The sequence below is a fragment of the Armigeres subalbatus genome, chromosome 2 (genome assembly GCF_024139115.2).
Source record: "Armigeres subalbatus isolate Guangzhou_Male chromosome 2, GZ_Asu_2, whole genome shotgun sequence".
NCBI classification, from domain to species: Eukaryota; Metazoa; Arthropoda; class Insecta; order Diptera; family Culicidae; genus Armigeres; species Armigeres subalbatus.
In genome coordinates, this window is record NC_085140.1 from 377,951,752 (window position 1) to 377,960,703 (window position 8,952).

Here is an 8,952-nt window from a genome sequence, read left to right on the forward strand (position 1 = left end):
ACGTAAACTTTTCTAAATTTTACAAAATATCATATGCGATTTTAAAAATATGGAGTTCAACAATGTTTTAAGCAATTCAGCTATTCAAATCCATTTCAGTATGTAAACATTACATGAAAATTCGAATTTCAAACATAACAAAATCAAACTGAACAAAATCCAACAAAACAAAAATCAATTTAAAACGTAATAAAATTTAATCCTTCGTCCATAGCTTCGAAAAACCAAATCTCAAAGCCAATTTAATTTCTGTGAACTCGATTCCTCATAGAGGTGTGCGCCACCGCCACCAACACTTTTGCATACGCGCCATTGACTCAATTCTGTAACGCATCTGAACTATAATTCTCCACGCCAGTTCAAATTTGTAGAAAAACGAACAATTTTCAGAGTTTCCGAAAATTCCGAGAATGCCAAGTCAGCATTCCAATAAGTTTTTCGTGGAAATTTCGTAGAATTTCCTGATTGATAACCTTTAAAGTTTCCCGATAATACTCCAAAGAAGTTTCCGTAAACATTACGAGGCTTTTCTTAAAAATTCCATGCAATATCTTGTTGAATAATCATCCGTTGAAATCCCAAGAATTTCCTTCTAAAATCCAAAAGTTTTCCAGTTATTAGTAATTTTCAGTGAAAATTTAAATTTATTTTCCGAGGTAATTAAGCTTAAACGAATATTTCGAAATATTCCCCGCGGAATTTTAAAATGGTTGCTCATGATATTTTTAAATTTCTGTTTCAAATTCGGAGCAATTTTCACATTCCAAAGAATTTTCCGAATAAGTTGCGATATGAAGAATTTTCATAAGAAAATTATTTTGAGCTTTTTAGTGGAATGTTTTCACCTGTCATAAGACGAGTTTAAACAATCCCATTGAATTCCACCACTTAATTGTATCCTGACAGATACGTATTTCGACCTCAACAGTAAGGCCGTCTTCAGTGTCTTGTACTTGACTCGACTTCGAGTCGAGTCAAGTACAAGACACTGAAGACGGCCTTACTGTTGAGGTCGAAATACGTATCTGTCAGGATACAATTAAGTGGTGGAATTCAATGGGATTGTTTAAACTCGTCTTATGACAGGTGAAGAATTTTCCGTTGAGATTTTTGGTGAATTTCTCGTAAAAATTTCGAATACATTTTTGTGAAAATTATAAAGGATGTTCGAAGGATGGCTTTCTCAGTCTGAAGTATCAAAACGATGGTTCATTTACTTGCCCGACGTTTCGGTCGATGGGTTGTGGCCTTTTTCAAGGGTCGCTAAAACATGTAATTACATTTAACATATAACATGAATACATATAACATAAAACATAAATGTTGAACTCACTATAGTCTATCGTCTATCGTAAATTATTGTTAACCACGTTCGATCACTGGTAGATAGGGTGCTTTTCATGCTTGCCTGAATGTTGAGTTAATTTGTGATTACAATTTGAAATGTGTGGTAAATTATGTAACTTACTATTTGTAATTTTTTGAAAAAAACGGTTTAAAAACTGCGTTTGTTTGTTAACATACAACAACTGTAACTGCTATTTCAAAATGGTAGGCACATTAATAATGGGTAATGGTCATCGTTGATAGCTGTGTGTCGTGATCATTATTTTGGGTAATTTGATCATAGTTGCATGCAACATTTGGCATATTGATATTGTTCGGATGTGTGAGTGTTCTTCTTAATGTCGACTTTTGTATAGTGTGCAACAGGCCAGCGTAAGTGGTACTGAGACCTTGCACATCTGTACGATGGTTAACAGTATTGGTGTTGTAGGAAATATGACACATTTCTAATACGGGGAGAGATGATGATCTGTTGGTCTTATCTAGAATTTTGGGATGTGTTAGGTTGAACGTATGTTTTTCTTCAATGACATGTTTCATAAGAGCTGTTTTGGCACCCGATACTAAATCTTCTTCTGTATGTGTGTTGCTGTTTTGGACTGATTTTAAGTGTTCGTTTATATTGCTTTTGTGTCCACTAATACGTGTTTTGAGCTGATTTCTCGTCATACCAATGTATGTTTTTTGGCAGTCTTCGCATGATAGACTGTAAATAACATTGCATTGGTCGAGAACATCAACGGAATCTTAGACTGGTTGTAGGATGTTTTGGGTGTTACAAAGTGTTTTGTAAGCGATTTTAACATTTTGTAATCATTTTCAGGATGCTGGCTATGGTTGGACTAAGGTGTGCGATGTATGGAATGCTTCTATATTCTAGACGGGTTGCTGTTGGCTGCAGAATGTTGTTTTGCTGAGGGATGGTGGGTGGTATGTTGGTTGGAGATTCCAGTTGCGGTGTTGTGTCGGTGGTGTCATCTGTGTGGCTATGGTTATGCTGTCGATTATGAGGTTGTAGGTTGACCATGGTAGATTTGACTCGGTTGATAAGTCTATTGATGAGGGCAGATGGATAGTTGTTCTGGCGTAGTTGTTGGAAGATGGTGTTGGAACCTTTTGTGTCGATGGATCTGTTGTTAGGGTCATAACTCTCTTCGCGAAATTTTCTGCAACGTTGATCTTCATTGTGATGGGATGAAACGAGTGGTAATTGAGGAGTCTTCCAGACGAGATGGGCTTAGCATACCAACGGGTGGATATGGTTTGGTCGTTGTTTCGTATTAGTAATGTGTCTAGGAACGGTAGTTTACTGTCAACTTCTTTTTCTACAGTAAACTGAATGTGCTGATTGTAACTATTGAATATTTGGACGGTATTTTCAATTTGGTCGGGTGGTAATGCCAGGATGAGATCATCCACGTATTTTTTGAGAACTGGAATGGGAAATTTCAGTCTCTTTGTCACAGTCCGCAGTAGTGTTTCCATAACCAGCTCTGCCAGTATAGGCGAGAGGGGACTGCCCATAGCTGTTCCAAACGTTTGTTGATAATACTTGTCTCGAAATTGAAAGTAGCTATTGTCTAGGCAAAAAGATACTAATTCGAGGAAAATGTCCAAACAGATGTTAGTTGTCTTTCCGAGTTGGTCCCAGTTCATAATGATGTCATGCATCACTAGTTCCTTTGGGATGTTCGTGAATAACGACACGACATCAAAGGATACCAGGACATAACCGGCTGGTAAAGTGACAGCCTTGATGTATTGAACAAACATAAAGCTGTCAGTGATGTTATAGTTACTATGGAAGCTGTTTGATAGAATTGTAGCGATGAACTTAGAGAGTTGGTATGTTGGTGCGTTAATGTTCGGGACCACTGGTCGTAGTGGTATTCCTTCTTTATGCGCTTTAGGTTGGCCATAAATGCGTGGACACGTGGCTGTTGAGCTGTTTAATCGATTGGCTGTTGTTTGATCTATCAGGTTTAGATTATTCAATCGTTTTACTAAGGCATTGTTGTGTCGCTGTGTTGATTGAGTTGGATCCTTGGGTAGTGTCTTGTAGGTGGAGTCGGTTAGTAGGAGTGTCATTTTACGTTCATAATCCTCCATACACATCACTACCATACGTTTTCCCTTATCTGATTCGACGACCACAATATCACGGTGTTCTTCCAAAGTTTCCAAAATTCTTGTTGTAGTAACAGCATGTTTGCAGAATTTTTCTAATGGACTTTCCATCTGTTTTGATCGTGTCCTCGAGATGTGGTTTTGTATGGCGGTTGTTATTTTACATCTGGTGTAATCTCGAACGGTCTTGTATGGTCTTGTATCACTGACAGCTTTATGTTTGTTCAATACATCAAGGCTGTCACTTTACCAGCCGGTTATGTCCTGGTATCCTTTGATGTCGTGTCGTTATTCACGAACATCCCAAAGGACCTAGTGATGCATGACATCATTATGAACTGGGACCAACTCGGAAAGACAACTAACATCTGTTTGGACATTTTCCTCGAATTAGTATCTTTTTGCCTAGACAATAGCTACTTTCAATTTCGAGACAAGTATTATCAACAAACGTTTGGAACAGCTATGGGCAGTCCCCTCTCGCCTATACTGGCAGAGCTGGTTATGGAAACACTACTGCGGACTGTGACAAAGAGACTGAAATTTCCCATTCCAGTTCTCAAAAAATACGTGGATGATCTCATCCTGGCATTACCACCCGACCAAATTGAAAATACCGTCCAAATATTCAATAGTTACAATCAGCACATTCAGTTTACTGTAGAAAAAGAAGTTGACAGTAAACTACCGTTCCTAGACACATTACTAATACGAAACAACGACCAAACCATATCCACCCGTTGGTATGCTAAGCCCATCTCGTCTGGAAGACTCCTCAATTACCACTCGTTTCATCCCATCACAATGAAGATCAACGTTGCAGAAAATTTCGCGAAGAGAGTTATGACCCTAACAACAGATCCATCGACACAAAAAGGTTCCAACACCATCTTCCAACAACTACGCCAGAACAACTATCCATCTGCCCTCATCAATAGACTTATCAACCGAGTCAAATCTACCATGGTCAACCTACAACCTCATAATCGACAGCATAACCATATCTACACAGATGACACCACCGACACAACACCGCAACTGGAATCTCCAACCAACATACCACCCACCATCCCTCAGCAAAACAACATTCTGCAGCCAACAGCAACCCGTCTAGAATATAGAAGCATTCCATACATCGCACACCTTAGTCCAACCATAGCCAGCATCCTGAAAAATGATTACCAAAATGTTAAAATCGCTTACAAAACACTTTGTAAAACGCACAACATCCTACGACCAGTCAAAGATTCCGTTGATGTTCTCGACCAATGCAATGTTATTTACAGTCTATCATGCGAAGACTGCCAAAAAACATACATTGGTATGACGGGAAATCAGCTCAAAACACGTATTAGTGGACACAAAAGCAATATAAACGAACACTTAAAATCAGTCCAAAACAGCAACACACATACAGAAGACTATTTAGTATCGGGTGCCAAAACAGCTCTTATGAAACATGTCATTGAAGAAAAACATACGTTCAACCTAACACATCCCAAAATTCTAGATAAGACCAACAGATCATCATCTCTCCCGTATTAGAAATGTGTCATATTTCCTACAACACCAATACTGTTAACCATCGTACAGATGTGCAAGGTCTCAGTACCACTTACGCTGGCCTGTTGCACACTATACAAAAGTCGACATTAAGAAGAACACTCACACATCCGAACAATATCAATATGCCAAATGTTGCATGCAACTATGATCAAATTACCCAAAATAATGATCACGACACACAGCTATCAACGATGACCATTACCCATTATTAATGTGCCTACCATTTTGAAATAGCAGTTACAGTTGTTGTATGTTAACAAACAAACGCAGTTTTTAAACCATTTTTTCAAAAAATTACAAATAGTAAGTTACATAATTTACCACACATTTCAAATTGTAATCACAGATTAACTCAATATTCAGGCAAGCATGAAAAGCACCCTATCTACCACTGATCGAACGTGGTTAACAATAATTTACGATAGACGATAGACTATAGTGAGTTCAACATTTATGTTTTATGTTATATGTATTCATGTTATATGTTAAATGTAATTACATGTTTTAGCGACCCTTGAAAAAGGCCACAACCCATCGGCCGAAACGTCGGGCAAGTAACTAAACCATCGTTTTGATACTTCAGACTGAGAAAGCCATCCTCCGAACAGTACATCCCATCCAGTCGAAAAACACCCTTTCAATAATAAAGGCTTTCTTACAAAAATTGCAAATATTTCATTTGTGGAAACTCAAAGAGTTTTTGGTGGGAAATTCAAATAATTTCTCGTGGAAATTTTCAACAATTTCTATAGCAATGCCAAAGGTTTTCCATCAATAATTCCAGAAAAATTGCTTTAGAACTCCCGAATAAATTGCCATAACATTTCTAATAATTTACCATGGACATTCCGAAGAGTTTCGCTTATATGTCTGAAGAATTCCTCGCGAAAATTCCGAAGAATTACCGAAATTAAGCAAAGTCTCCCAAGGACTTCCTAGAAAATCTCCAGTTGAAATTCTGAAGGGTTTCTCGCGGAAATTCGGAGAATTTCCCTTACAAGTTTTAAAGAATGTTTTTTGGAAATTCAAATGACTTTTTCTTTGATATTCCAAAATGCTTCCTTTGAAAATTCTAAAGAATTTTCCGTTGAAGTATGACATAATTTCCCATGAAAATTCTCAAAAATTGCATGTCGTTTCCTGTTTGCCTGTTGTCCTGCCGAAAATCAAAAGATATTCTAGTAGAATTTGCAATAAAATCCGAGTGGAAAGTATAGAGAATTTTCCTGCTCAACATAGAAGAATTTCCAGGTAAAATCCGTGATAGTTTTATGCCGTAGTTCAGCAAAAAAAACCTTAAAAATCAAACAAGTGAACTTCCCACAAAACTGCTGCATAAATTGTTATAAAAAAGTCTACGTACACCCCCTCGTCCTACTTCGTAGACTAACGTAGACTTTTTTGAAACCCCTCCCCTTCTCTCAAAAGTCAACGTGGTTTATGGGCGGCCCCTGAGGAAAGATTGCTACGCGCACATAAAATTTGACCCACGCAAGTCTCAGGTCTCACGAAGCTTGTGTACCTCACATTAATATCGGTGAGCCGCATTATTGAGACATCTCAATGGCAATTACATGGCAAAACTTTGCAAACAACAGCGAAGGTGCGTAGAACAACTTGGGCGGGAAATTTTCATTCAATAATATCGTCACCTTAGTAACGCCAACTATGGATTCCTAGCCCATGAGATGAGTCTCGAGGCGTACATTAAGGTGATTATACAATTAAGCCAGAAATCGACCTTAAGACACGCTCACTCAGTTATTTTTTGCGCTCGTGAACTTGCGTAGCTCATGGCTCACTACTGTCTCATCCATGTTTACACGAGAATTGAGAGACTCTGATCTTAACAAGTCAAAATCACGATTTGAAAATTGAAAATAGGAAAATAGGAACGATTGAAAATATGAACGTTTTTCATGTTGCTTACAAAGAATTGTAGGATCAGCTAATACCAACAGGACTCGCTGAATTCTTCTAGTTTGTGCAGAAAGATGTTTTTTTCAGCTCGAGTTATACGTTTATCCAACGAAGTTTGTCGAGTTGAATAAATACTACGAGTCCTGAAAAAATCGAGATTTAACGAATCTCACAAACTATTTTTTTTGCCATTGGCTAAAAATAGGCTTCAATTTGATAGATCAGAAGGTCAAACGTTAAACTCATGCTGAAAAACCATGTTTTTGAAACTAAGTTGTCTAATGGCGATTAAGTCACCCATTTCATCGGTATGGAAAATAAGGCCGTTTAATCACTCAAACACTAACTGTAAAACCATTTATTTTGATCCGAAATTGCAAAAAAAAATCCCGCTCTTACTCACTTTTAATCTGGGAGCTGCGGATAGAGTCAAAGCGAGTGTCAAAGAATCTCCAAAGTTAGCTGTCGAAAAGTATCCATCGCATCGAGAGAGGTTTTGTGCATTCTGAGCGCAGACGAGAGAGTACACGTATAAATCAGTTCGTACTAAATATAACTCCTTTTTAACAAATTTCAATTTTACGGCGTCATTTTAAATATATCGACGGATTCAACATAAGTGGAGGCTCGAGTGTAGGGTATGAATTAATTTAACATTCGACAGGTTCGTTTATATGGTGCGGCAAATTGACGAAATCTTTGTAATCAATTTTTTAAAGATAAACATAATGATAATTCAATGTGAGAAAATCGTAGCGTGTACAGTGAACACTGAGAGGAAATTTGCGAGTTTCAAGCAAAATATCTTGAAAATTGGATTTAATAATAAGATGATTTCAGTCGAGTCGAGTCAAGTACAAGACACTGAAGACGACCACACAGTTGTGGTCGAAATACGTATCTGCAAAGATAACGAAAATTAACTGGTGGAATTAAATGGACAGTACTTAATTCGTCTTAGAGGGTGAATAAGATGATATTCATTGTATATACATTAGGGTGGCTCAAATTAGTATGGGAAAAACTTTTTTCAATTTTTTTGATGGGCCGCCCTCTTATTCGGTTCTATTTGATGCCCTGATGCTCTGGACAAAATTTCAGCCAAATCGGCCAACGTTTGGGCGGTGCTAAACTCGTTGGAAGTTTATATGGAAAAATGTATGCAGAAACATCCAAAAACAGTAAATTGCAGCTGGACTACACAACTTACGATGAAGAACTATGGTACTCATTCAGATCTTGTAGAATTAAATACAGAATGTTATGCTGAAAACCGCGAGAAGATTAGAGTTTGCCCGGCTAAGTTATTAGCATTTCTCTGAAGTGGGGTTTGAGCAAATTTCGTTTCTTTTACCTTTGAAAAGAAATAAATTCACCCCTACAACACTCCAGTAAAATGCTAATATCTTTGCCTAATAAACTCTAATCTTCTCGCGGTTTTCAGCATAACATTCTGTATTTAATTCTACAAGAACTGAATGAGTATCATGGTTCTTGATAGCAAATTGTGCCTTCCAACTGCAAATCACTGTTTTAGGATGTATCTGCATACATTTTTCCATAGAAACTTCCAACGAGTTTAGCACCGCCCAAACGTTGACCGATTTGGCTGAAATTTTGTCCAGAGCATCAGGGCATCAAATAGAACCGAATAAGAGGGCGGCCCATCAAAAAATTTGAAAAAGTGTTTTTTGAGCCACCCTAATATACAGTAATATCCCGATTATATCACCCCCTCTGGTGAATTTTGGGGTGATAAAATAGGAAAATTTTTATTTTTCATTTTATTATTTGTGTCACAAATATGAATAAGTTTATGCTTTGGAAAGACAAATTAGGTGAACGGAACCCGTAATGTGTTGTCGAAAAGCCTTTCAAAATTCTTACTAATTAATGATTCACATAAAACAACAAGCGTGAATTATTTCATGAAAATCACTGTTGTTTGCGATATTATTTACAAAAAGAAAAAGTAAGACTAAAATTTTCAAT